This window comes from Sus scrofa, chromosome 8 (assembly GCF_054392235.1).
Source record: "Sus scrofa isolate SSC_HxYL_T2T_F1_AM1 chromosome 8, Sscrofa_HxYL_maternal_Yorkshire_Landrace_v2.0, whole genome shotgun sequence".
In the NCBI taxonomy this organism is placed as follows: domain Eukaryota; kingdom Metazoa; phylum Chordata; class Mammalia; order Artiodactyla; family Suidae; genus Sus; species Sus scrofa.
The window spans coordinates 29,941,321-29,968,566 of record NC_139390.1 but is presented as its reverse complement, the minus strand read 5'-3'; the positions used below and the strand labels follow the sequence as shown (position 1 = coordinate 29,968,566).

The following is a 27,246-nucleotide window of genomic DNA, read 5'->3' as shown; positions in this document are numbered from 1 at the left end:
AGAATTAAAACACCTTATTTTGAAACATCTAACTAAATAATGTACCACTGGACAATAAAAAGTCTGCAAAATTCAAATAGCACTATGAACAGAACCAAACTCGCTCTTCACTCACATGCTTAACAACAGCACTTTGCTCCCAATTTGGTAGCTTCTAAAATGACTGATTATACTTTGCAGAAAACATTTAGACTCTACCTACTGTGTCCATCTCTGAATAACCACTTTTGTGGCTAGCACTGACCTTGTCTTTGGGTTCTGGTCTGGAATCCGAACAGAGTAATAACTGCAATGTCCCCAAGGGGCCTTTCATATAACTAGGAAGTAACTCATGCACTGGAAGAATTGGGGCTCCTAAACTTAGTGTCTTTTGTTACGCATGGGCAACTCAGTGCTCTGCGGCTATTATCATCATGTTAAAAGAATGCTAAGTAAACTACAAATGCTGTGGAAAATCTATCGCTACACAATCCTGACAGCAGACTTAAGTAGAACCAGTAGGTGGCGCACTAAAACAGGTATAAAGACTAGGACCCAGGCAGTAAACTCAGTTTGCCAAAGTCAGGGTCTTTAAACCTATTGGATTTTAAACATGCTCAGGAATTCTGTTACCATTTTATGCGGGTTTCAGAGATGAGGAGGCCCCCAAATGTGGTTCCGTTTTTTCCTTACAACTATTTTCCAAACATTGAACACACTGAGCTCTTAGTTGCGTTTAACTAGCTTAGAAGACATACATTCCAAACTAGCAATCCCGGGATAACAAAACTGCACTTACAAGTGGAAAAAAAAGGGCAAAACTGGTTAAAAACAAACAAACAAAAACCTTCTAAGTTATCAAGTTGCCTAAAAGCAAAAATACAGAAACATCACCATTGCCACAATAATTCTCCATGGCTGGAGCAAATGTCATCTTCCCCAACTGTGTTCTCCTGGGAAGGGCCAATACAACTGAATTTTCCTCCAGAAGGAAGAAACAGATTTGCCTTCACACTCTCTCTACTTATACTTCTGGCTTCACCGATGTCAAAATAAGGGTCAGATTTTTGCTAAAATGCACAGCCACATGTTTTTACCTTCAAAAGCTTTGGTGAATCATTTCCATGAAGTTTCAGAAGCAATAGAGTTCTGTCTCCCAGGTCCTTTCCAGCCCTCCACGAGACCTACTTGACAGCTGCTTTATGAGGGTTCAAATGAGCTGCAAGAGCTCAGAAATACACACAGGCCTTAACGTCAGAGGAGGTTAAGGAGGTTGCCAGCCTCCTTTGAAAGTAGCTTGTCTTGAAGCTACAGCTCGTTTTATTACAGAACCGACCTTATAAATGACTACCCCTTCCTTAGAAGCATGATGCAGAGAGGGACAGAGAGAGGTGTGGAGAGAGAAATGCGAGTAGCTGAAGCAAAGTTTCTTGGGTAATCTCTCAGGATTTGCTTCTGACATTCTCCCTCTCAGCTCCTGGTTAATGCGCTCAAAGGGTTCTCCTCCAGCCCAGCCTAACCCTGCGGCTCCAGATCACCTGCCTCCTTCAAAGCACATCTGTTTCCCAGCCGACCTCAGCCAGGTGTAAGGAGAAAACCCAACACACCATCTGGAAGTGCCCCTTTTCAACCCTTCCAAAGGGAGGCACAGGAGGAAGCCACAGGAGGAAGCCTGTGCCTTCTCCCACCCCTTACCCCCCCTCCCCCAAAAGGAACTTCAGAGAAAAAAGAAAAAAGGCAAATAATAATAATAATAATAATAAAAAGTATGAGTGTGTGTAATTCGTGGTCAGAAGGAGGATCAGGGCGGGCAGGCAACATCCCAGTAGCTAAACTTCCTTTCCAAAGAAACTTTCCTTTCTTCGCTTCTGTGCCCAAACTCTTCCAAGAGCTCCCAGGAGGTGAACATTTAATGGCAGCTCCCCTGGCCAGAAATACGAGGGCCTGGGCAACAGATGGAAGCAGGCATGTCTCAGTTGGAGCCTGCTTTCGGAACAGCCCAAGGCTGGCACCTACCTGGAGAGGTGTCTCGTTGTCATGTCACTTGGTCATTTTCTCCTACCTCAGTCTTCTATGGTTGGTTTGAAAGGAGAAAAAAAAAAAATTCCATGTCCATTTCTCAGTCCTGGCCCGTCAGAAATTAGTTATTTTGCATCAAAATGTTTTGTAAATGGGAAAGAAGTTAATTATTTAGTTTCAGATTAAATATAATGATCCATGAGCAAACAATCCGCCCTCTCTCCTCTCTCGGCTAACAAGCCACCCAATTTTACTTTCCTGCCTCCACCCATCTGCTCCACCCTATGGAGGGTTGCCAAGGCAGTCCAACTTGTCCAAACAGGACATGGCTTCAGATAAGATTCTGCCCACACCCTGTGCTTCGGAAAGACCAAGTGAAGCAATTGATTCTGCATGTAAATAAGGACAGGTGCAAAGGTAACAACCAAGCAAACTCCCTACACATTTCCAGACTGGGGCCCCAGGAGAGTGGGGGCGGCGGGGGGGTGCGGAAGGCCAAGCCCATACCCTGTAGGTAAACTCTCAAGTTCTGTGCCACCTAGTTACTGGTACACCTCACCTTTCAGAAAGAAATTTTAGCAAACCCCAATCATTGTCCCCAGGCAGGTTACATCCTCCTCCGTTTCCTCCTTCACGCTCTCTGACGGATTTTGTCTTTTAGTTTTGAGGGCCAGCAACCCCAACTCGCTTGAAAAACACCCCTGATGTGTACTCCTGCTGGGTACATGTCTTACAAGGCCTGCTCAGCCCTGACAATTCTCTTCTGTGAAGCGTTATATAATCAAATCCAGAAGGGCTGCGTGAGGCCACTGCCTGCCGCCTCTCCTCCGGGTGCCCTATCACTGGAGACCCACCCCACTCCACCCTAAGGGGCCTCCACCCATGGGGCCCCACCCTGCAGGGAGTGGGAGGCTGGGAGGGACCAATTGGCTCCAGTCAGCTGCCAGTTCCTGGAAATTCCGGCCTGAGCAGAGATGGCTGGAACCTTGAAAATAGCCAGAAAGAAGTGGGGGTATTTCCTCCAGCTCCTGAGGATGCTCCATGAAAAGTTTATCTCGGAGCCACAGAGCCTCTGGATGTGGACGGAACCCTGAGCTAACATCGCCCTCTCCCTTCAAAAATAAACAAACAAAAAAGCACTTTGAACCGCAGCTGGTAAGAGAATGAATTCAACGTGTCCAAACCCAAATCCTCCTCCTCGCTCCTGTCCCCAAAAACCTGCCCCGCCCCCCACTTGCCTTTCTGACCACTCACCATGGAAACCTAGAGGGCATCTTTTAAGCCTTCCTCACCAACTTTTCTCTGCCTTTCTACTAGTGCCGCCCCGGGCCAGGCCCTGGGTGCCCTGGGGCTGTGTTACTGGCACCTCCCCCCTGCTGGTCCCTGGAGCATCCAGGCCATCCTGACCCCCCCCCCCCCAGGGCAGCCTACATGTCTCAAAGCCCTCTTCTCAGCTGGTCTTTGCCAAGCTCCCGAAGCTTCCTCCCAGGGGAACCCCGGGACTTGCAGAGCGGGCTCCAGCACCAATGCTCAGCGGCGCCCCCTTTCCTCTGCTGCCCCCTGCTCCACCAGGGCCCTCCAGCCGGCTGCCCCTGGTTCCCCTTCCCGCCCCCCAGGCCTTTGTTCATTTTTGGCCCTGATGCTGGGCAACCAGCATGGAATGCCCGTCCCCTTCCGGCTTATCTAAATCCTCCTAATTCTTCAAAGACCAGCTCAAGGCCCTCCCCGCTCTGTGCAGCCAGCTGATTGCTCCTGGTCCATCCAAGGCCGAGGCCACCCCTTCTTACCTAGGTAGGCTGGGCCTTGCAGCTTCCCAAAGGCTCTGCCCCAACTACCATCTGGACTGGGAGCACCTGAGGACAGGGGTGCCTCCCTGCTCCCCCCCCAGAAGATCAGGCGTTCCACTACATTTTTTTTTATCAGGTCTAAGGAGCAAATGAGACAGCACCCAGCCTACAGGAGTGCCAGTCACTTCACTTTCCCTCTGAATGCACTTGAAACCTCCCTTAAAGAAGTCATAGGGCTGAGGGGGTCTGACCTAGAGGAAACCCATTAAACCAAACTTCCTCAAAAAAAGGTATTGCTGCCAACCTGAACCTTGTCTGTTCAGGGTCCTCCAGAGACTGTACCACCATCACCCTCAGTTTTTTATTACCCGCCCAGAGAGATCTTCTAAATAAGTCTAGTGACAAGGTCTCTACTCTGTTTTAAAACCTAAAATGGGAGGGGGGGAGACAAGAGAAAAGATGCAATTTCAAGGAGGGTGAGTGTGTGTAACTAAACACTAGGCTTTTGGGGGATGTTTTTATGGCAACACTCAGGGCATATGGAAGCTCCCGGGCCAGGGATTGAATCTGGCTGCACCCCTGTCCTCAGGTGCTCCCAGGTCCAGATGGTAACCTATGCTGTAGCCATGGCATTGCTGGATCCTCTAACATCCTGCGCCAGGCTGGGGAGCGAGAATCCGATGCTCTGCAGCCACTCCAGCCACTGTGGGTCAGATGCTTAACCCACTGCAACAGAGAGGGAACTCCTGGTTTTCTGTTGTTGTTTTGGCCATGTCTGTGGCATGGTTAAGTTCCCAGGCCAGGGGTGGAACGCATGCCACAGTGGTGACTCTGAGCCACAGCGACGAGAATGCTGGGCGCTTAACCGACTGAGCCACCAGGGAACTCCTTATTTTTAAGGTTACTCCTATCAACCAAGGAAAAGCCAGGGGCTCAGTGATGTCACAGTTCTCCTACTGGTTATCACCACCTCCATGACTGGCAATCTCCAGGTACTGTTCTTTCCATGGACTCTGTCGTTTCATGCCTATGAGGTGGGAAGGTACTACACCTCCCCATTTCGCTGATGAGAACACCAAACCGGGGAGGTAAAGTAATCCACCCAAGATCACACAGTAGTTAAAGCTGTAGAGCTGAGGTTCTAACTCTTAAGTTGTCTGACTTCAAGGCTGATGGTGGGTGGACTTGGCCGGCCACTCTACTGCCTCCCCTGGCAGAGGACAACACACAAGAGTAGGATGCAGATTTCTGCAGATATGCCTGTCCATCCGGGATCTGGAACCAGGGGCAGTGTATTTACAACTCCTCCCCACGGGCCCCTGCTCTCCCTCTGAGTGCATGCTTGGACGCAACATCAAAAGACACATTCTGAAGGCCCCAAATTAGGCTATTATTCTTCCTAGCCAATGCACCTGCAATTGGTCCATAAAACCGCTCAGAAAAAAAATTGGCAGCTTTACCCAAGTAAATACGGAAATCCTCACAATAACTGTACAAAGGTGGAAGGGTCAGGTCCTCATCCCCATTTTAGAAATGAGGAAACAGAGGAACAGAGGTGAAATGACTTGCCCAAATTCGCAGAGCCGGTTGGAGCTGCAGCCAAGAACAGAAGTGTGTCCGCTGCAGACCCAGGGCTCTTTCTGTTCTGCTTCAGACTGTGCTGGGGGGCCCACTGTGGGTAGGATCATCTTACACCTGGGTCACTCCTCAGGTGACAACAAGGGTGTGGGGTGCGGGCGCTGCCACGCTGGCCCACGTGAGGCAGTGCCATGGGGAGGTTCCAGTGCACAATTACGATTTCAAAATGACTTTTCAGATTAGATCACTCTGGACCTACTCCATCCTGTGGCATAACTGAGAATAATGACTGTATGCAATCTGAGATTAGCTCTAATGAGTAGGTGCTCAATAAATACTTGGGAGATGAATAAATAGATGGATGTCAGGCTACCCTTCTCACATGCTAGGATAACACGAAGGGCAAGGGCCCGGAGTGACGGTCCACCAGGTATCGCACAAGGAATCTGCCCATGGCCTAGTGAAGCCAGCCTGAAAGTCATCTTCTAAAACCTAAAAAGCCAAGTAAATAGGAAAACTTGGCTCGGGAGGCTTGGGGGATAAAAAGCCCTTTGTTTGGAGAATTAGGGGGAACAGGAACTTGATCACGCTAATGAAAGTGGTTTGGGGGTGCAAAGCTTTGCAAGGTGCCATGGGTGTAAATGTCAAGAACAGATAAAGGAGTGGATTTCAGTGATTAGACTCCGAGAACAGGAACTAGGAGAACAAGAGCGAATGGGCCAAAGAAGACAACCCCCCACACCTGAGCACAGGTCGCTCTCCAGGGTAGAACGCACCGACCTCGGTGTCCACTGGATGGCTTCTGGTTCTGGCCAAATTCCACAGATCTCGGTTAAGACCAGCTCCAGGCCATCCCTGGAGATCCCTAGGCCGTGCAGAGACTGGCAACCATCTCGGGCGTGTTCTGGGTTAAGCTGGGCTCTTCGAGGTCCTCCTGGAAGGGGGCTGTCTCAGGAAAGAGGGGAGGAGCCGGACCCAGGGTTACAGGGAATGCAGGGGCTGAAGGGCCACTGAACTTAAGACAGTTGGTCTCCAGCTCCCTTTAACCACTGGATGGGACAACTAATAATGTATTCAGCCTGCATGAGTGTCAAATAGCCCTAGGAACCTGCTTTGCTAGAGAAAGAATCTTATTATTAAATACTCTGACCAGTAGATATAAAACACACTGATAATTCTTTTTAATGTTCCACTGAACTGTGGTTAACGTTTCAGAAAAAAACTCGGAGTCAGTTAAAAGGAGACAGATACATACACACACACACATATCCTTAAAAATATATATATACATATATATATATATATTGCTGTGGGAGAATATAGTCCTAATTCTGGTTCAGAAAACTGTCTACAGCCTTGTGTCTCTTTTATTACCACTAAATTTCAAGGAAGGGGTGGGGGGAGCAGGGCTACCTCCTTTAGACAATGCTCTCCCTTATCAGGGCAGACTGCTGTCTGGTTTCCTGTCTCAAGCGCTAGCCTTACTGCTTCAGATGAGAAACGGGGTCTAAGAAAGGGACAGATCAGCGTTGAAAATGAAAATGCTAAACACCATCGCAACCCTTCCCTTCCAGCTTACTCCAACGTGAATTCTGACGGGAGTATTACATATTAGCAAACCAAATATTGATTGTTTTATGTCTCCAGGTAGTTTTTTTTTTAAAGCTAGAACCATTGGTAACTAAAGCACTTCGGAAAGAAACCCAATTTCCAGGATAATGTGATTCCTGGCATTTTAGGGATGAGGCTGCTTGTATTTACTTATTTTTCTTAAACGCAACTGGGTATGAAAACAGAGAGTAAGAAACACCACCTAAGGAAGCTGTTCATTTTATAGCACAAACATTGATTTGGACACACAAAGGGGGTGGAGGATGGAGATTAAATGGAATTGAAGGAGGAATGATGATTTACCTGGTTAAGAGAAGAAACTATTATCTGCCCCCCCCCACCCTCTGGCACCTGCTCTTTTTTTTGGAAATTATAATAACTATAAGACAGGTACCATTTTCCCCCAATTTTTTTGGCCACACCCACAGCATGCAGAAGTTCCAGGGCCAGGGATTGAACACATACCACAGCAACAACCCAGCCCCTGCAGACTAGGCGGGATCCTTCCCAAGGCACACAGGAGAACTTCCCAATTGTTTAGCTTACATTTAAAAGCTTGTAGAATTCTTCCTGATAGAAATATATTAGTTCTTAATCATCTCTATTAAGCACCTCCCTCTTCCTACAAATAGGGAGGACAGAATGATTTGGGTTAAGCCAAATAGACAGGCTACCCAATCTAACTGAATTGTTTACAACTTTGGAACTAAAAATTAACAAAACTGCTTCGATTTGGGTTACTTATGATTTTGGTTTAAAGACCTCTTGTCCTATAAGCAGCTTATTAGTATTTCAAGTTTGCTTCCTCTAAAGAAGAAAGGAAAAATGTGATTAGAAGTTTCCAAAATTCCCTTCTTTTCTTCATGGAAGGTTGTCAGTATCCTATTATTTGACCCCAGTAGCTTTCTTAATATCATCTTGTGTATTTCCTTTTTATCCATCAAGAAAAAAATGTGGTGGGGTGAGATGGGAGAACCAAAGCACTATTACCACTTTGGGGAAGAACGGGGCCTGATGTGCTACCTCAGCAACTCATTTAATTAATTCCATTCGGAAAACACAGTAGATAATTCCTTTAGATTTTAGAGAAAATCCCAAAATAAGAAGTTTAAAAAAGAAACTTGCCCAAAGTTTTCTTTTCCAAGCATTTCTTTAAAACTTTCTTTCTGGAGAACCAAGAGGGGGAGAAAAAAAAAAAAAAAAGTGTGTCAAAGTCGGTTTTAAAGAGTTAACCCAGCAATGTGCTAACTCACAACTGACAGAATACATCAAAAAGGAGGGAAGGGGAGACAATGAGAAAGCTGTTATTATAAAACAATAAAAACAAGAGCATTCTCCTTCTGTTTTCAAAACAGAAGGGTAAACATTTCCAAACTATCATTAAATAACCTTATTCCAGTTCTCCTTTTCTTTTGAGCTTTTTGTCTTAAACCAGCTTGGAAATCAGATGTAGGGTAGTCAAAGCTTTGTCCTTAAAAAAAAAAAAATTTATCCTAGCCTTTAAATCTTTGTCTTTAAAAAGAAATAATCCTGGAGTGCTCTCAGTATCTCTTCTGTTTTGTTTTAATACAAGATTTCTCCCTTAAAACATAAGCAAGACTTTCTGGTCAGTCTAAATTGCAGAGACTGCTTGAGTTCTCCATCCCATGAAGCCTCCTACGCCTTGCCTGTCCTGTGTGAAATGCAAGGGCGAGCCCCATCTTTCAGATAATGCTAGGTCTTCTAAACTGTAAGGTGGTAACCCTGTCCAAAATTGACAGCTTCAGGGCAAAATGCCTATCTCAAAACCAATACTCTATCCACCTCAAAGCAAGAGCGAAATGCAAATAAAACAAACTCCTTTAGATTTCTAGCCAATATGCACACACATTTCTTAAAATCACAAGTTGGCCATGATAAACTTAGAGGTAAAAGTATTTATTCACCCATATAAACACACTGGAAAAAAAGGGTGTATGTAAAAAGGTTAACTGACTTCTCATTATGACATAACACAGGCATCTTAAGCAATCACAAGTGTGTAGAGACATGATAACTCCCTGGGTGGGGACAGGGAGTTGAGGGGCAGGGACCATGGCCTGGTCTGGGCTACTGATCTACCAGAAAACAGCCTGAAACAGGAAAGAGCACACATATGCCACTTGGAATGTATGACGCAAACCCCAGCCTTGAAACAAAGAACAGGAAACAGCTCTGCTGGCTGTGCTGGAGAGAAAGCACAGAGAAACATTTAGCCGGCCCTCCCTGACCCTATATTCATGAGCAGCTGGAGTTTTTTAAGACAACAACAGGGGGGTGGAGGTGTTTGTTCTATGGGTGTGAATAATCACACCAGCTTTATACAGGGGACCTGCCCTATTTACAAATAGGAGCTTCCACATACAGTAAACATAAGTGAACATGTGATTTTATCATAGTCAAGCAGCAGAGACCTTCCTAATTAACACCAGCCTCCTGCCAATTTTTCTTTTCTTTCTCCCCCATCCCAATGGTTGGTCTTCAGCCACCAGCGAGAAATTCTGGGTTAGGGTAAAGACGACTGTTCAGCCTCAGAGCATCAAGAGGCAAATGAAGAGAGAACACTGCTGCTGAGAATTCAGATGACACTGGGGTCACCCCACACAACTGAAGCGGGACCAACTCTACAGAACTAAATTCTAAGACAAAAGGTGTGGAACATCTAGAGCCACCCTAAATTTCCACTATCTCCCTCAAGTGCAGACAGCTGCACATCTGTTCTCCATGTACACACGTCTACAGAAATCCACCTTATGAGAATGTGATTCTGTTCCTGATATTTCATTTAATCCAAAATTATTATGCAATCTGTACAATAGACTATCAACATTTATAAGACATCTTAAAAGGTCTACTTTCCTTTAGATATTTTTAAGGTAGCAAAATCCACTCATTGTCCTTTTCCCACTATTTCTCTTTTATTGTGTTAGCCAGAACTGCTGAACTCAGGTTTCCATTAGCAAGAGATTTAAGAATCTGTGTATAAACACTAACTACAGGTTAAAAAAAAAAAGAAAGAAAGAAAGAAAGAAAGAAAGAAAAAAAAAGGCATCACTGTGTCCATAGCAACCAGAAGACTGGGTTTTAATTTAGAAACTTTGCAGTGAAAAAAAACAATAGCTTTATCCAAAGCTATGTTGCCATGTTTTACATGTAACAAGGTTCTGTGGTCTAAGCAGCTACTTTTCTTTGTTATTCTCACTTTAGGATTTTTATACTTGCACTCTCATGACTTCATGCAAGCAGAATGCTTCTTGAAGACTATCTTCACTGAACTCACCCACAGTACATTAGACTGTTTTCTTCTAACAGTTCTGCAGCTAACCCCACAGACTGTAGAAATTGAGATATCAGCTTCTCTAGGGAGCTTAAATTAATCAAACATCTCATTTCAGGATTCTGTTAACAGAATAAGGTCAACTCCCATACTCCATGCTTGGAGCCAGGAAAAAACTCTTTCAACCACTCTTTGTTTTAAAAATACTATGAACTCACAAAATTTTGGAGCTGTTAATGTTATCAGATTGGGTTTTCCCTAAAAGCAAGCCTTCTCCTGTGCTAGGTGGATCACTCATGGATTTCTCAACAAAAATACTCCACAAATGCATACATAAAGCACTCAGAAAAAGACAGCACAAAATTGTTCTGTAGAATAACCTGTAAGGAACAACTACCCTATGCCCCCAATTAATTTTGCTTAATAATTAGAGATACTAAATTCAAATGAAGTCATAATACCACTCCATACTTTTCTCCATATACCAGACTCTTGTGAGAATCAATATATTTAGTGTCTTGGGTGACATTAATGGAAAGATGTATTCTGAGTTTGTAAAATGTTTATTTTAGTGAAATACAAGAAGGTGAGCAATTACCAGTTTCCGTTTAACCTGACTTAGAAAAATAAAAGTCCCATGCGCATATTCTTTATCTAATATTTTTGTATACTGCTGTAAAATTTAAAGCAGAATCGAGTGTTCCCTTTTATCTGCCAAAGAAGTCGTTATGACAATTCCAGGTATTGTCTGCCATCTCCAAGAAAGCCCTTCCGAGAAAGGCTAGGTCCCAAAGGTTCGGGTCCAGAGGTCCGTCCCTCGGTCCCCACCGGATCGGGTCCCTAACGCTGCAGGCAGTTGCCTAAGGCGTTCTCCGCCTCCAGCCACGCTGCAATCCTCGCTCCAGACACTGCGGCAGGTTCTCTCCGTGCCCCGGAGGAGGTCTCTCCAAACCTGGCCAGCTCTTTCTCCTGCCCCCGGGGATCCAGACGCCCTGGCAGCTCCCGGGCTCCAGGAGCGAGAATGCGATGCTGCCTCCACTCTCAATCGCCCCAAGTTTCTTCCCAGAGGGCCTGCTCCAAGTTTGCTCCCGCCGCTGGTGAGCGGCAGCGCGCCCCGTCGGCAGAGGGGGGCGGCGGGGGGCGCAGGCGGAGGGCGGGGAGGGGGAGGGCGCGCGGTGGGGGGGGGGGACCAGATGGGGGAGAAGGGGGAGGAGCAGGAGCGCGCGGCCTCTGTGCTACCTTTCTCCAAACAACGTTGCCACACGCGGAGAGCACTGAGATTTCTGGGGCTTAGGAGGGAATCGCGAGAGAGCGCGCGGGCGGCGGTCGGGGGACCACACAGGTGAGCCCCCGCCCGCGCCCTATCCGGGGCCGCGGCGGGCGCCACCGGCCTCGCTCCCCGCACCCGCCGATCCGCACGGTGGCTCTCCTCAATCCCACACTTTCCACTGCTTCACCGTGGGCCCCTCCGCCTCGCCTCCTCTACCCCACCCCCGGCTGCGAGGAGCTGTTGCACTTTCCCAAGCCCACGGGAGCCCCCACCTCCGCGCTGCACCCCCAGCCCATTCACCGCGCCCCCCTCCCCCCCAAAAAAGGAAACCAGACGAGCCGAAAACAGGGGCAGCGGGAGTCGGGGCGAGAAGGAAAGGTGAGGGAGAGGGGACTTACTTTTCGAGGCGCGGTGCTGAGCGCTGCAGGCGAGAAATAAAGGCCCAGACCTGGGCTCCCTGGAGCCCCGCGGATGCAGTGGTGTCAGCGCTCCAGTCCTGGCGGCGTTGGCTCTGGCGGCCGCAGGGGACCGGGACGGGGACTGGCGCGCGTGCGGCGGGCGCGGCACAGCTCGGCGGGCGCTCGCGCTGCGCTCCGGCTCGGGCCCCGGCTCCGCGCGGCTCCGCTCCTGGCTCCCCTCTGGCTCCTGGCACCAACTCCGGGCAGTCACATGACGCCGGCGCCGCTCGCTCTGCGAGCCTCCCGGGGCTGGCGGGGTAAGTAGAGGCTGGGACCCGGGGTGGGAGGGTCAGGGAGGGGAGAGGGAGCCGCCGCGGCCGCCCGGGCTGGGCGGGTCCCCACCCACTTGGGTGGAGGCAGCCGCCGGAGGGGTCGGCGGAGTCACTCGCGCAAACACGCACCCCGCCCTGCGCCCTTCCCCCGCCACCCCCGCCTCCTGCGCCGCCTCCGCCCCGCCCCGCCCAGTCACCCGGGGACGGCCTGACAGACACTCATTATTCCCCGGAGCCGGGCGCCGCCCCGCCGGCCCAACCTGTCCCGCGAGGCGCGGCGCGGCCGTGGGGCTGGGCGTACGCGGCGCGGCCCCCGCCCCAGAGCCCCCGCCCCCCGCCCCGGAGCCCCCGCCTGGGAGTCCCCGCCCGCACCCCCTCCCGTCGCCCTCCGCCCCGGAGCCCGCGGCCCCGCCCGGCCTGGACCCGCCGCCGCGCCGCCGCCCGAGCCCGGGGGGAAGGAAGGGCGGCACTGGCCGCTCCGGGCGTCACAGGGCTGCAGCCCGCTGCGCCGCTTCCAAAACACACAGGCGGGCTCGCGGGCGAGCCGAGGCGGGAGACCCGGGCCGGCCGGGGCCATCAATCAGCCAGCTCCGGCGGGAAGGGCGGCCCCGGGCGCGGCGGGAAGGGCTGGGCCCCGCGGCCAGCGCGGCCCCTCCTGGGCCCAGCGCACACAACTCTCTTAAAGAAAAAGCTGAAAAAGGCACCGCTGGGGAAGCGGCGGGTGGGCCGGGGCGGCGTCGGGAGAGAAAGAGCGGCGCGGAAAGGGAGGGCAGCTGGGGGACTGCAACCCTAAAATGGTCCCGCGTTTCCAAGGTCATTCGCCATCCTCTAGAGCGCTTTCTTTGTGCCTTGGGGCTCGGAGGCCCCCGTGTTGTCTTCCCCACGGGGGTGCGGCCCGGCTGGTGGTGCACCGCCTACCGGGACTTTTCTTTGAAGGCCGGGATAACGCCCCCCCCCCCCACCCCACCGCGAACAAACTTCCCACGGGCCGGGCCTGCAGCTGGAGCGAAAAGGCGGCCGGACGCAGCGGCATTTGCTCAGCCGGGCCTGTCGGAAAACTTGGCAAACTTGGGTCCGGATCCTCCTGCCCGGAGGGAGAACTCGGGGCGAGCTGAGGGCTTGGCGCGGCGGCCTTTCCTTTGGTGTCGCGTCCCCGGGACTGAGCACAAGCGTCCCCGGGGCGGGTGGCGCCGGGCTGGGCGGGGGGGGGGGGGGGGGCTTCACTGGAGCCTGGCGGCGGCGGAAACTCACTTTCTGTGCAAACCGGGCTCCTGGGAGGACTTTGTAGAGCTTGGTACCAGATTTAATGCTTTTTGAGTTTCTTTTTAAACAGTTTTAATGTAAGAATGCAATAAAAAGAACAAAGGACAAATTGGTTCAATTGTTTTCGTCCTGTGTAATGTTTAAAAACGCCCCTGCTGCAGTCTGTGGCTTGTTATTGCTTCAAGATGTTTTAAAGACTCTTCAAGTTCACCATTCTCACTTTGATGCTTCATCCAGGCATGGGGCCACTTAAAACGTAGAGATACAGTGTATTCGGATACACAGTATTATAAAATTAGTATGGGTAACCTCACTAACCTAAGTGAAATTGCTTATTGTAAAAAATGCATATACTTAAAAGCCCACGTGGAGAACACCCAGAACTGACACTGGTTCCTTCATATGCCATCATGCTGTCCCATAAGATTAATGTTTAAAATGTAAAAGAATGAGGGTTTCGTTTGTTTGTTTCAGCAGAAGATAAGCGTAAGGGGAAAAGTTGGATTTGTGTCCTTTACTAATTTGCTGTTCATTGATCACTGACGTCATTAAATGTCTGATTGCATGCCTTAGATTTGCATTAGCTAGAAAGAAATATTAGCGGAGTTTCTGTTGTGGCTCAGCGGGTTAAGGACCTAATGCTGTATTTGTGAGGATTTGGGTTCAATCCCTGGCTTTGCTCATTGGGTTAAGGATCTGGCAGACGCAGTTCTGATCCAATGGCACTGTGGCATAGGCAGGCAGCAGTAGCTCCAATTCGAGCCCTGGCCAGACTTGAATTACATATGTATGCTGTGGCCAAAAAATGAAAAAAGAAAAATTTAGTGATGACTGATGGACATGTTTTTGCATTTCAGTGCCTGGTTCATAGTAGGGCTTCAAAAAATACAGTCTTCGCTCCGGGGACACAAAGTGGTGAAAACCTGAAGCCATAGACCATGTTTTTTATGTTGCCCATGTGAGTGTGGACCCAAAGGCAAAGAGGGAAGTACATCTGTCTGAAAAAAGTGACTCAAGATAAGGAGAGAGTGATCCTAATATGAAAGATGCGGGAGGGAGGAGAAAAGTCATCAAAAATTTTCCTTAATGAACACATTGTGTTCTGTGCCCTGCGCGAGGCAGCTCAAACATAACTTGTACAAAAATGAATCCACCCAGTAAAGGACACCACCATTCCTCCAGATGCCTGAACCCTACCAGTCCCTAGAGGTCGTCCGGAACTCCTCCCCCTCCTCGCTGGTCACAGCCCTGTCATTCACTGAATGTTGGACCTCCTTCAGTCATTCCTCACTCCTTGGCCACTACCCTGGTCCAGCCTCTGGCCACCATGTCTTCCTAGTGTGGCTGAAGTGTGGGTAAGGGGTTGGAACAAAGGATAGGCATGCCTTTTTTCTAAAATGCAGACCTAAACATGTCCAACCCTTCAATGGCTCCTTGCAGGATAAAGTGCACGCGTTGACCTGGCCTCCACCTATCATTACAGACCCATCTCTCCCTCTTCGCCCTTCCCGCTCGTCTCTCCAGCAACCTGTGCTTCTTTCTCTCCTTTGCTTTCCTCCAGCTCATCTCCCCACCTCTGGCCCTTAACACATGCTCATTTCTGTAGGTGGACTAGCCTCCCCACCTGCCCCCCCCCACTCCTGATTTCCACTCTCATGTCCCTAAATTCTTTACATGTTGATTTTACTGATATTTTCAACAAAATTTCTCTTCTCTTGCCACCATCCCTCACCCCACCTTTGGACTAGTGGAGGTACTCCTTCTTGGCTCTCTGAAGGGACTCGGGTGTCACCTCTTCTAACACTTTTTATTCTTTCTTGTAATTGACTGTTTAGCTCTCTATGGCACTGAAATAGAAACTCTGTGAGGCCCTGGACCTTGTCTTTTTAGCAAAATCATATTGCTATAGCCTAGGCTGTTCAGTGAATGTTTGCAACATGAATACATGTGAGCTATGAATTGAGAAGAAGTCATTGAGGCTAAAAGTCATTCAGGGTGGGAAATGGCCAAGAACCGTACCTTTGAAAGAGTTTTTAAGCAATAGAGGGAGATGGTGCAAATGGTGTCTAGGTCTTCTTTTTTTTTTCTTCTTTTAACATTAGTACAGTGCCTGGCACAAGCTTAGGTGCTGGATAAATCCATAAATCCTGGGTCAATGAAATATCTGAAGCTTGATCCCGAAGTAGTTGCTTCACTCTTGTGTTTTGAGAACAGCAAGCCAATTGGGTGTAGGTTTGGGGCAGCATGTGCTCAGGGAAAGATACCCCTCCTGGTTCTACTCTCAGTCAGTGAGACATGAAAGGAAGTGTGCTGGTGCTTATGGGAAATATATTTATTCCTGCTAAAAGGAAACTCTTTCAAGGGTAAAAACCCCCAGACCTTCTTGGGAAGTTATATGAGGGTGTGATGCTTGAAAGCTGTGGCAGCCATCTTATTATAATCATGAGGGGAAAGCAGGGTTTCAGATTTTCATACAGGTGGCTCTTTCTTCACCATTAGTTTTCAGCTCAAAGATTACCTCTTTAGGGATGATTTCTTTGACTACATGGTCTAAACTCTCCCTCCCTTACGCATTCAGTGTCTAGTTGTCCTTGTTTTGTTTTGTTTTGTTTTTTCCCCTCTCCCTTTAGAACATGGGTTTCATGAGAGCAGGGCCGTTGTCTCCTTCACTCCTGTTTCCCAAGCTCCTGTAACAGTGTCTGGCAAATATAAGGTGCTCCAGAAGTATTTGTTGATTAATAGATGACAGTGAAACAATGACCCTATGTTGCAACTGATTCAGAGCCTGGTGGACCCAGGCCACTATAAACCTCCACTGTGTCTTTCAGGGCTTCTATCAGAGTTAGTCTCAGGCACTCTCTTTCTGATACACAAACTCATATTCTTGAGATTCTTTCTTCCTCTTCTATTCTCTTTCAGAGCTTTTCCATTCTTTCCCCAGGAAAGCTTCTCCACCTTATGTGATGATGGACTGAGTTATGAAAGCAGAAATTGTCATGGGCTTGTGAGATCATGAGCAACACAGACACATCTACCCTAAAGGAAAACAAACCATATGGTTTTTTTCCTCCTTTTGTTTTCTCCCAGCTCTATTGAGATATTATTGATCTATAACATATGTTAAGTTTAAGGTGTGCAATGTGATTAGATACACACACACACACATATATATTGCAAACTGGTAACCACAATAAAGTTAGTTAACACCTCCATCCCCTCATATAATTACTCCCCACCCCACCCCCCCACCGGCTTTTGGTGGTAGTGATAACATATAATATCTTCTCTTAACAATTTTCAAGTATGCAGTACAATTTGTTTATTACATACATCATGCTGTGCATCAGATCCCCAGACCTTGTTCATCTTATAGCTGGAAGTTTGTATTCTCTGCTAACACCTCCTCATTTTCTCCCTCTCCCAGCTCCAGGCACCCACCATTCCACTGTTTCTATGAGTCTGACTTTTTGAGATTTTTACATGTGAGATCATACAGCGTTTGTCTTTCTCTGTCAGACTTATTTCACTTAGCATAACACCCTTTGAGTCTGTCCGTGTTGTTGCAAAAGGCAGGATTTCCTTCTTTTTTAATGGCCGAATATTGTTCCTCTGGTGTGTGTGTGTGTGTGTGTGTGTGTGTGTGTGTGTGTGTGTGACATTTTCTTTACCCATTCATTATGGACACTTGGGTTGTTTCCACATCTTGCTTATTATTAATACTGCTGCAGTGAATACAGGAGTACCAATATCTTGTTGAGATAATGATTTCATTTCCTTGGGATAAATACTCAGAAATGAGATTGTTGGAGAATTTGGTTTTCCTATTTTTAGTTTCTTGAGGAAACTTCACCCTGTTTTCCACAGCAGCTGTATCAATTTACATTCTTCCCGTAAGCACACAAGTGTTCCCTTTTCCTCCACTCCTCACCAACACTTGTTATTTTGTGTCTTTGCTAATAGCCCTTAGAACAGGTGTGAGATGATAGCTCATTGTGGTTTTGATTTGCATTTCCCTGATGATGAGTGATGTTGAGCGCCTTTTCATGTACTTGTTGGCCATTGGTATATTCTCTTTAGAAAAATGTCTATTTAAGTACTTTGCCCATTTTAAAAATTACTTTTTGTTTGTTTTTGGTTTTTGCTATTAAGTTATATGAGTTCTTTATATAGTTTAGATATTAACCCTTTATCAAATAGATGGTTTGCAAATAGTTTCTCCCCTTCCATAGGTTCCTTTTTCAGTTTGATGATTGTTTCCTTTGCTGTGCAGAAGCTTTTTAGTTTGATGTAATCCCACTTAATGTTTTCTTTTGTTCCTTGTATTTTTGGTATCATAGCCAAGAAGTATTGCCAAGACCAATGTCAAGGAGCTTTTGCCTTATGTTTTCTTCTAGTAGTTTTACATGTTTCATGTTTTACATTGTCTTTATTTATTTATTTATTTATTCATTCATTCATTCATTCACTCATTGATTTTTATGGCCACACCCACGACATACAAAGTTCCTGGACCAGGGATTGAATCCAAGCCACAGCTGTGACCTATGCTGCAGCCGTGGCAATGCTGGATCATTTCACCTACTGTACCAGGCTGGGGATTGAACCCATGCCTCTGCAGCAACCTGAGCTGCTACATTTGGATTCTTAATGCACTGTGCCATGGCAGGAACTTTAGTCTTTAATCCATTTAGAGTTAACTTTTGTGAGTGGTGTAAGATAGGGGTCCCGTCTATTATTTTGCATGTGGAGATCCAGTTTTTCTAATATCATTTTTATTAAAAAGACTATCATTTCACAACTGTTTATTCTTGACTCCTTTGTCAGATATTACTTGACTATATATGTGTGGATTTATTTCTGGGTGCTCAATTCTGTTCTATTGTTTTATGTGTCTGTTTTTATGCTAGTACCATACTGTTTTGATTACTATAGTTTTGTTATACAGTTTAAAGCCAAGAATTGTGGTGCCTCAAACTTTGTTCTTTCTCAGAATTGCAAAGGCATATATTTTGAAGTAAAATAAGAAATGTTAGACTAAGGGACATTACAAAGAATATAGAGATTCTCTTTAGCATCTCTAGAAGTTTTCACCTGTATTATCCATCTAGCCATCCAGCCATTCATCCATCAAACTATCCAGTTTAGGATGGCCAGGAAATATTGAGGTTAAATTAGGTGTCCAAGAGTTTTAATAAAGATCAAACTGGATGTGTGTCCTGTGCATCTACCCCAGGAGCTCTCAGCATTTCTAGTGAACATGGATAATTGGAATTGTCCTGGATTATGTTTGGCAGACTGGTGCAACTGAAGGATGGTTGTAGAAAAACAGTGGAGGAGTTCCCATTGTGGCTCAGTGGAAATGAATCTGACTAGGAACCATGGGGTTGCAGATTTGATCACTGACCTCGCTCAGTGGGTTGAGGATCTGGTGTTGCTATGAACTGTGCTGTAGGTTGCAGATGAGGCTCAGATCTGGCATTGCTGTGGCTCTGGTGTAGACCAGCAGCTGTAGCTCCGATTCGACCCCTAGCCTGGGAACCTCCATATGCCATGAGTGCTGCCCTAAAAAGCAAACAAACAAACAAACAAACAGAAAAAGCAAAAAAACCCACAAAAAAACCCCCCAAAAACAGCGGAAATGTTGGATTTTGGAATCTAAGTTGGAGAGCTAAAACAGAAGGAGACTCTAGAGATCTGGCCAAAGAATTGGTGAACTGGGCATTTCAAATGAGTCAAAGAGCAGATGTGTTGGAAACAACATGGTGAATGACCTGGAAGTTTAGGAGGCGAGTAGCCAGAGAGTGGGGATATGTGAGTTTAACATTTAAAGATGATGAAGTCCCTGGGATTGCATAGTTCATAGTGTGTCTGTGGTAGTGGGAGACTAGAAGGTGTAAGAGAATGTCCCTGAAAATGAGGAGACAAAGTATCAGAATGAATGGGGGTATTAAACATGGTTCCAAGTGGATCCTGAAATTACTCAGAATTGTGGCCAGACTTGGGAATCAGGAGTAAGACCTAGGTCCTCAGGCCACATCTTCATTTCCCAAGGGACTGGTGAATGAGAGCAACCAGGAGAGAATAATTAGATATATCCTCTATGTCCTTTTCTTTTCTTTTTTATTCTTAAACAGGAAAAAATCAGAATTAATTTTTTTTTATTGTTTCCCCAATATGATTTTTTCCCTGCTGTACAGCATGGTGACCCAGTTACACATACATGTATACATTCTATTTTCTCACATTGTCATAGTCCATCATAACCTTTCTTTTTATTCCTTTTAGGGCTGTACCTGTGGCATATGGAAGTTCCCAGGCTACGGGTCAAATTGGAGCTGTAGCTGCCAGCCTACATCACAGCCATAGTAATGCCAGATCCATAATCCACTGAGCAAGGCCAGGAATCAAACCCACATTCTCATGGACACTATGTTGTGTTCTTAACCACTGAGCCACAGCAGGAGCTCCTATCCTCCTTTTTCTATAGTTAAATTCTGCTTTCCTTGAATCATGATTATTCAAGTTAAAAACAATCACTTTTATTTAGTTGTTTTTATTGGTTATTTTACTAGTAAAATGTGTCAGTTTTATTTTCTGCTTTTTTATTACAAATATACTATTTCTGCTTCATCAAGAGTTCAATTTGACTTTGGGGGACATATCAGGATCTTAAGCATTATTTAAAATATTATTTCATGGGGGAAAAATGTAATTGTAAATGTATACATGTAAGGATAACCTGACCCCCTTGCTGTACAGTGGGAAAATAAAAAAAAAATATTAAATAAAATAAAATAAAATATTATTTCAAAGAGAAATTAATTGTAATTTCCAAATCAGTGATCTACACATATGAAGATGTAGAATGTAGCTTATTTCTAAGTTGGGGACTACTAGCTTTCTCCTGTCAGAATCGGAGACCTGCCAAGTAAGAAAAACTACTTCCCATTTTTCAGCTTATTTTAGAATGAGACTGACTTTCTGTTTCCAACCCTCTCCTCTATATTATGGAAACTGTATTGACATTTAGATCCTGGATTTAAGTTAGTCTGGTAAATATTGGCTGAACATTTACTATAGGTCTGGGGTGGGTATAGGGGTGCAAGAAATTTGTATATGATCCCTGCATTCAAGGGATTTGAGAAAACATACATACTTGCTTAATGATTACACAGTGCAGAATATGATGAGTAAAATTTAGAAAAAAGCCATGATATGGGAGTTAAAAGGAAAAATACATAAATCGATTCATTCAAAAACTGTGAGCATTCTTGGGTGGTTTGGGCCTATCTTCAGGGAGCTTATAGGTTTGCAAAAGAAATCACATCGGTCAGGAAATCCCCCCCAAATCTTCATGGAGGAGGCTCTAGAACATCCCTGCTGGAGGGAGGGGGACTCCACACTGCATTTCGGAGTCTGGAGAGGTCCCTGGGGCCCAGGGTCCAATGGGGGCTGGAACCACTCAGGAGTGGCATAAGGCGGGCTAGGAACCATCAGCTGAGGCTGTGCTGGGGGGAAAAGGCAATGCCGAGGAGCTGCCGCTTTTCCCAGCGGACATTGGGAAACCATGGGAGGTTTCTGAACCAATGAGGTGCAAGACCGTGTATAAAATGACATTAAATATAACTCATGTAATTATAATTAAATATAATGAAATTATATAATATAATTAAACACAATGACATTAATGATCATAGAAAGTTCCAACAGTGCAGAGCAGGAGGCAGCAGCTAGGGTATTGGTACCATGGGGAGAAACACAAATATATATGTACATACATGTATGTGTATGTATACCATCTCTTGCTCTACTCTCTCTCTCTCAGCTTCAGGAACTAAGCCAGCAAAGAGATGGCGTGTGAATTACACTCTAGGGAAGTGGCCCTGCCGCCTGCCTTTTTCTGCTCATTCCAAGTGTGTTGCATGCTTGCACCCAAACCCTGAAGCGTGACCTATGAAATGTCTCCCTCGGTGTAAGAGCCCAGTTGCACCAGTTTTCCTGGTACTTTTCTGGGAAAGAAGACTTCAGCTTTGATTTCTTTGCTTCCCAACCTGGCAAGCCTGTCTACACTCACAAGTGCTTTAGAAGTTTGCTAATATGTCTAGAAGAAAAAAAAAAAAAGCCTATATTTGGATCACTATGAACAGTAGAGAATTGTTCACTGCCCTCGTAATTCAGAAAGATTTGCTAACAGCAGGTGATATTAAAATCATAATAATGTTGAATCCAAGTGATAAGTATGAGGGTGATTTTTTTTTTTCATTTCAGTGTTGTTCTGTGTTTTTTTTTTCTTTAGTGAGCACATATGTCTTTTGTAATAAGAAGTGTGTATTTAAAAAAAAAAAAAGAAAAGCTAAGAAAGTAATGTGCATGTTGCGTGTAATTAAATGTAGGGCCTGAAGCTCAGTTTGACAAGGTGGCCCCTTGAAAGCACCCTGGACCCGGAGGTGTGGTCCTGTGTCTGTGAGTTTTGACGGGGGTAGGATGGCAAGGGAGGGACCTTAGGAGGAGAGGCCCAGGAGAGGGGGCGACCGTCTCCTGATGCTTTGGCTTTTTACCTGCTGCTTGAAGAGCTGGACCTGTGTGTGTTCTTGGAACTGAAATTCTTCTTCAAAATAGCATGCATTTACCTTAAAAGCCACTCCAAAGAGAAAATGTTAAAAAGCAAAAACCAAACCCCCAACCCAGAAAACCCAGCACGCTGGACTGCCTAGAGCCGAAGTTCCTATTTCTCAAGAGATAGAAATATACTTCCTGGAGCACAAGGTCCACTCACCCTCTCCCTGTGGTCTTTCGCCAGGATCTGTTGATTCAACGGGAAACAGAAGTGTCAGCAGTTGTGCTGGATGCGAATGGAGGGGTGAGGGGGGCAGATGCCTTCGCCTCCTCAAGCACCCTTAATACAGGGGCGCTGTGCGGTCTTTGCCAGGAGGATCCAGCTTTCCTCACGTTTCTTTCAGCTGCATTTGTTTGTGTTATTGTTCTTCAAGTTTTCTGGGTAACTATAAGCAACAGACCTTGTTAGTTCCTCTTGAGATTGGCCACTACTCCCCACCCTTATTTCTCACCTCCTGGCATCCTGTTTGTCTCCCTGACTCTGTCCCCCGCCCCATCCCCACCCCCACTCAGCTACCAGCCCTTTTAGCCATGTTTTTCTTCCCTCAGTTAGTTACTTTTAAATATCTGTTTTTATGAATGTTCTCACGCCTAAGGGGGCACGCCATATATTCAATTTTGAATTCACTGATCTGTGCTTTCTTCTAGTGTGAACCTCAAAGGTATGTCTCAATGTGTATTCCAATGACCATCTCCCTCCACTCCTTTTCTTGAAGACTCTGTACTTCCAGGAGGGGATATAAGGAAATATGGGGAACATTGAACTATGTGTAGGACTTTTACGGTGATCTTTGCCTGTTTAAAGTTTACTGGGTTATGATAGGGACAAAAGGGATCTATAGGGTAAACTGTGTTTATGCTTACTTATATCAGTGGAATCTTTAGCTTATTAAATTTTAGTCAACCGTGTATGTGAACTATTTGGACTTACATTTCAATTTTGTTTATTATTGTTACAAATGGATCCATGAGTTAGTGAACCGCATGAATCCCAGCACCCCTTAAGTTTAGCAGGTTTATGAGAAGTGTTAGAACAATTTTGGGGAGTTCCCTTGTGGCTCAATGGGTTAAACACCCTGGTGTGTCAATGCTGGGGTTCTGGTTACAGCTGTGTCGGAGGTTCAATCCCTGGCCTGGGAACTTCTGAATGCCGTGGGCAACCCCTGGCAACAAACCAATTTTTGGAATACTGTCACAAAAAAAGTCATCAGAACCACTGAATAAATAATTCTGCCTAGTAGTCACAGTATCCTCATAGGAGAGAAAACTTACTTTCAAAAAAAAAGAGGAAAACACTTTCGAAGCTCATTGATTACAATTTTTGCTACAGAGTAGTTTATCTAATCAATTTCCTTTCCTATGCTGGAGATAAGAAAGATGAAGTTCAAAAGAAGCAGAAATTAATAATGGTGGACTCCTAAATCATTTCTCTTAAGGTCTGATGTCTGGATGTCTGAAAAATGAGAATTTCCCTCAAATTCCTAATTTTTCTCCTTTCCCATATATTCATTTATTTGGCAAAATTTTCAAATACGATTCACTGCATTTCACTTAGTCCTGAGAAGATGAGGGTGTCTTAAAGAAGTTCCTGGAGATCCCACTGTGGCTCAGCAGGTTAAGGAACCAGTGTCATCTCAGTGAGGTTGTGGTTTGATCCCTGGCCTCGATCAGTGTGTTAAGGACCCAGCAATGCCACAAGCTGCAGTGTAGTTTGCAGATGCTGCTCAGATCCAGATCTGGTGTTACAGTGGCTGTGATGTAGGCCTCAGCTGCAGCTCCAATTTCACCCTTAACCTGGGGAGCTTCCATATGCTGCACAGGCACAGCTGTAAAAATAAAAAGTAAAAAAAAAAAGAAGTTCCCAAGATCCTGGAGGAAATAGGAGAGGTTTGGGTGCGGATTCATTTACCATGCTTCAGGAGAGATACTGTTGCTAAGATCTTAGTTTCCTGCCCCAAATAGTTCAGATGTTCCCCATTCTGCTACATTTGAAAGTACCTTTTCCAAATTCCAGTCCTTGGTATTTTGAGGTTTTGATTAGGTGCTGGTGCTATTAAAAGAGTAGTACCCTTTGGATGACAAAATTTTTCATATTTCTTAATGTATTTCCTTTGACTTTCTTCTGTACTTAAAGAAAAAGTACATTTAGAGTCCTTAAAAAAAAGATTAATTTAATCTACACCATTTGGTAGAGATGATCCAACAAAGATGATTGTCTAATTCAAACGCAGTGATTACTGTGTTTGATATCCTCCCTAGGAACACTTTTTTTTTTTTTTTTTTTTTTTGTATTTGTGTATTTTTAGGGCCACATCCCAGGCACATGGAAGTTCCCAGGCTAGGGGATCAAATTGGAGCTATAGCTGCTGGCCTACGCCATAGCCATAGCAATGCCAGATGTGAGCTGCATCTGCGACCTACACCACAGCTCACGGCAACGCCGCATCCTCAACCCACTGAGCGGGGTCAGGGATCGAACTTGTGTTCTCATGGATCCTAGTCAGATTTGTTGCCACTGAGCCACGACGGGAACTCCTTTTTTTTTAAAACACTGTTGGTTATGTTATTTCCGTTCTAGATAGCCATCTTTCTCATCCATAGTCTAGAAACTAAGGAAGGAAGGCAAAGTTTGTGTAGCTTATTTTAAAGAAAACCTTTCCTGTATCATTGTTTTTTTAAATGTGTATAATTCATAGTAATTCATGTTCTCTTTTTTGAATCTAAAAAGAAATCTTCCAAAAATGTTTTAAAATTGCTTTTACATGGTGGACTTACCTCTCCTCTCAGCTCCCCATGCAGTTTATATTTCTAGTTAGCTTGAACACCAATAGTTGTTGCTAAGCTACTGAGGGCTTTATCTTTTTATAGTCCTTTTTGAACTCTTTATAGTTAATAGACACTTCTGTATTATTCCAAAAACTAATTTCCTTGACCACAGAAATGATTATTTTCCATTTGAATTATTGATCTATAAAAGGATGACTATACTCTCATTTACATAGTATTAATGTGTATTTTTATATATACACACATTATTGCATATCACTTGCTTTAGTTCCTCTTGAGTTATATTCCTGAAAATATAAGCATTACACAAAATGGTATTATTAGAGTCTACTTTTTCCAAGGAAAATATTATAGGTAAATATTATATTTAAACTATTATAATTTAAAATTCCATTCAGAATGTCCTCTTACATCATATAAAAGTAGAGAGAAAGTTAGACTGGGAATCCAATGAGAAACACTTATTAAAATAGTCAAAACAGTGACAGCCACACTTATGTATGAGGTTAGGGCCCTCTTCTCCAATTATCTTTATCATTATTGCTTGGATCCAGTTAAGTGAAAAGAAACATAACAACAGGATTTTTTTAAAGGTCATATGAAGACGAGATTAAGTGGTCAGAAAACAAATGGAAGAATATCACACTCCTTTTTCCTAAAAGCTTTGCATCAGATCAAGAAAAAAGACTTTTCCTTACTGGGTCATGTTTCATGTCAAGGAAGTCAGGAAAATAACTGATAGTAAAACCAAAAAAAAAAAAAAGAGTAACTACTTCTATGCAGTATTTCTTTTGCCTATGATTGCATAAACACACTGTAGCTGTTTGTCAAGCCCACAGAGGCAGAGATCAAAGTATTTTCTGCATCCTGCTGCTGATTTGGTTATCTGGGGTAAGTGTCTATTCAATCAAAACAACAACAACAACAACAACAATAACAACAAACCAAAAAACAGCCAGAAGAGGGAATAGTAAGAATCCCTGGAAAGGAAACTCCCAGCATTAATCAAAGAGACATTATTCAAAAACAGGGCCTGATGTATGCTCATTGGACTAATGTCAATGGCGCCGCCGCCGCCGCCGCCGCCGCCGCCGTGTGCACCACCCACCACCGCTCTGTAATCGCAGTTCTCCATTTCTGGCTTTAAGTAGGACTGGTACCCAAGTTGCTAAAGAGATTTGAATTTGCCAATGCCTTCTCTGGCTTTTTATACTGGTATGGTTGGGGTGGGGTGTGAGTGCTGCCTTTGCCATTTTTCAACGATTTAATAAAAAAAAATCTATAATATTTACTGGACTCCTACTTAGGGGTAGAATTAAGTAATTTACAATGTCCGCATCCTCTGAGACCTTTCAGTCTAAAATGGAAACCAGAAAGATATCTTCACACAGAGATAACGGATGGTATGAGGAAGTAGATGATTAAAAAAAAAATTTTTTTTTGAAAACTAGTCTGGGAGTTCCTGTCGTGGCTCAGCGATTAACAAACCCAACTAGTATCCATGAGGACTTACTTGGGTTCCATCCCTGGCCTTGCTCAGTGAGTTAAAGATCCGGTGTTGCCAAGAGCTGTGGTGTAGGTCACAATATAGCTCGGATCCTGCATTGCTGTGGCTGTGGTGTAGGCCGGCAGCTGTAGCTCCAATTCGACCTCTAGCCTGAGAACCTCCATATGCAGTGGGTGTGACCCTGAAAAGACAAAAAAAAAAAAAAAAAAAAAAAAGAAAAGAAAAAGAAAATTTGTCCAAATAAAGAGTGGTATCACTTTGGCTTCAGAGGGTTGGGAAAGGCTCCTTGTGGGAGGAGGGGTTAGCTGAGACTGGCAGATCTGGAAGGGATGCAGAGACCACAGTGGTTCCACCAAAGGGGTCCTATGCAGGACTTGGGGAAAGAGCTTGGAAAAGCAAGTGAGAGCTGCCTATACAGTGCTTCAATTTAGGCCAAAGGGTAGGGACATCAAACAGTTGGTAACTTACTCTACCAGAGCTGGATTCTCTAAGACCAGCTTGAATTTCATGACATTTGCCCTTTTGTTAAGTGTGATGTAATATTGAAAGTTTTACAATGCTTATATAAATATACTTACAAACTTTTTTTTTTTTTTTTCCAGACTATGTCCTGATTTGGTAGTTGGGAAATAGAATCATGTATTCAGTCTTCAAACATTTGCTAAATACCTTGTTCCAAGTGCAGGACTAGACATGTATGTAATAGTTCAACAGTTGTTTATTAGGTGCTTGCTATGTGTCGGGCTCTGTTCTAAGCTCTCAGGGTATGTCACTGAATGAAAAGAAAAATCTCTGCCCTTTTGG

At 45.2% G+C, this 27,246-nt stretch overlaps 1 protein-coding gene, 2 long non-coding RNA genes and 1 pseudogene across 19 annotated transcripts in view; 1 reads left to right on the top strand and 3 right to left on the bottom strand.

Moving 5' to 3' along the window:
- The window catches only part of KLF3 (KLF transcription factor 3), a 36,110-nt gene extending 23,879 nt beyond the window's left edge, over positions 1-12,231 (bottom strand). For 4 of the 17 annotated variants that reach the window (XR_014811816.1, XR_014811819.1, XM_084970644.1 and 1 more), the window contains exon 1: positions 1,996-2,224. The gene's annotated coding sequence lies outside the window, so the exon portion shown is untranslated. 17 annotated transcript variants of the gene reach the window in all.
- LOC146400391 (uncharacterized) lies at positions 10,963-12,975 on the bottom strand (annotated as a pseudogene).
- LOC100510918 (uncharacterized) overlaps positions 11,780-27,246 on the top strand; it is a 188,342-nt gene continuing 172,875 nt past the window's right edge. Inside the window, 1 exon segment of the long non-coding RNA NR_045041.1 lies at positions 11,780-12,254. This is a non-coding gene — a long non-coding RNA (uncharacterized LOC100510918).
- LOC146400390 (uncharacterized) lies at positions 13,588-22,535 on the bottom strand. The gene is made up of 2 exons (XR_014812310.1): positions 22,309-22,535; positions 13,588-16,568 (listed from the first exon to the last, which is right to left on the bottom strand). It is a non-coding gene; the product is annotated as an uncharacterized LOC146400390 (long non-coding RNA).